The sequence below is a fragment of the Psammomys obesus genome, unplaced genomic scaffold, assembly GCF_907164565.1.
Source record: "Psammomys obesus unplaced genomic scaffold, mPsaObe1.curated_primary_1811, whole genome shotgun sequence".
Lineage (NCBI taxonomy): Eukaryota > Metazoa > Chordata > Mammalia > Rodentia > Muridae > Psammomys > Psammomys obesus.
Window position 1 is genome coordinate 18872890 of NW_026591086.1, and position 2304 is coordinate 18875193.

Consider the following 2304-nt stretch of genomic DNA (forward strand, 5'->3'; position numbering starts at 1 on the left):
TGTGTGTGTGTGTGTGTGTGTGTGTGTGTGTGTGTGTGTGTGTGTGTATGTGCGGGCATATGCTTATGTGTGAATTCATGTTTTTAAACAGGAGTGTGTGAATACTATCATAGCATGTGTGAAGGTTAGAGAACAACCTCAGTTTTAGTACTCACATTCCATATTTTTGAGATAGGATTTCTTCTGTTTTTTCATTGTGTACATCAAAATAACTTTCCTGCTTATCCTTCTATCTTATTTTGAGTGCTCAGATTACAGACACTACACCTATATTTCTGCTTTTACACACATTTTTGGAATTCAAACTCAGGTCATCATGATTGCAGAAAAACACTTTACCCTTTGAGCTATCACAGATAGAAACATTCTTTGTTTTGAGATAGGAGATAAGAAGTTTATTGTATGATTTTTGAAGGCTATATTGTAATGGCAGGGGAAGCACAGCAATGATGTCAGGAACAGGAAAGTGGACATCACATTTTCAGCCACACACTGGGAGCAGAAAGAGATAGCAGTAAATGGCATGAGGCCTATACCCTAAAAGATTGCCTCTTGTGTTATGCTTTCTAAGGAAAAGTTCAGCCTACTAAAAGTGCCACAATCTTATCAAACCAGGGATCATCACAGAAGAGGGATAGGAAAGATTGTGAGAGCCAGAGTACCAAGGAGTTTAGTGTGTAATTGTATCTCATGGGAATGTCAGAAGCCATAAAGTCTCATCAACATTCTAAATGTGAATGGAATGGGGATGGCATGAATAAACATTCTAATATGAATAGAGAAAGTCTAAGAGTCTTGTATAGGAAACTAAAGAATTCTGAGAATGGGAGAAATAGTCCTCACCAGGGAGGAGCATAGTATTTAGTAACCCAATAGGAAATGGTCAACTAGGAAAACATACCTAGAGCCTACATAGACACTAGCAGCATTATACAAAATTTGGAAAAAAGTAGGTTTGACTTTTAAAAAATTACAATTCAGTGTGAAAAAGTGGATTGTATATATTTGCATATGATTATATTTATATGATTAGCTGTCCAGAAAATGCAAGATCTATAAACACAAGTTGTAGTTAGTATATAGTAACTCCTAAGATCAAATGGAGAATTCCAATAAAGATGAGTTTGAGTGACATTGTATTAAAAGTTTGTTACATATTTTTTTCTTTATTAAGGTAACTCAGTTTTCCTACAAGCTGCTGAGAAGCTAATGTTCAGGCAGCTACAAATACAAGATAATGGAGATTGAAGGAATCCTGAGAATGTGTGTATTTGGTGGGGCCACATATTGTTGTGTTATATGTAAAAGTTATAAAACAAATGTCATGATTTCCTTGTTTTTCATTGCTGAGTAGTATTCCATTGTGTAAAAGTACCACAATTTCTGTATCCATTCCTCTGTTGTCTCGGTTGTTTCCAGATTCTGGCTATTAGGAATAGAGCTGCTATGAACATGGTGGAGCAAATGTCCTTGTTGTGTGGTTGAGCGTATTTCAGAAATATGCCTAGAAATTCGCAGGTAAATGGTTGAAACTAGAAAAGATCATCCTAAGTGAGGTAACCCAGAAGCAGAAAGACACGCAGGGCATATACTCAGTTATAAATGGATATTAGACATATAATATAGGATAAAATACTAAAATCTAGACTCTTAAAGAAGCTAAACAAGTAGGAGAACACCAGGGAAGATGCTCAATCCCCATTCAGCAGGGCAAATGCGATAGACATTGGAAGCAAGAGAAGACAGGGAACAGGACAGGAAACTACCACAAAGGGCCTCAGAAAGACTCTTCTGATTGAGGTATCAAAGACGATGCTGAGACTCATAGCAAAACTTTGGGCAGAATACAAGGAATCTTATGGAAGAAGAGGGAAACAGAAAGAGACCAATGCCCTAACCAAGGACCATGCATGGAGAGGACCTAAAACCTCTGCTCAGTTGTAGTGCATAGACTCAGTAACTAAGTGGAGTCACTAGTAAGGGGAGCAGGGGCTGTCTTTGACATGAATTAAGTACCTGGCTCTCTGATCACCTTCCCCTGTGGCATGCAGCCTTGCCAGGCCACAGAAGAAGACAGTGTAGTCAGCCCTGATGTGTCCTGATAGGATAGGATTAGATGGAAGAGAAGGAGGACCTCCCCTACCAGTGGAATGAGGGAGAGGCATAAGGAGAGAAGAGGGAGGGAGGGTGGAACTGGGAGGAGATGGGGGAAGGGGCTACAGCCCAGATACAAAGTGAATATATTGTAATAAATAATAAGAAAGAAAGAAAGAAAGAAAGAAAGAAAGAAAGAAAGAAAGAAAG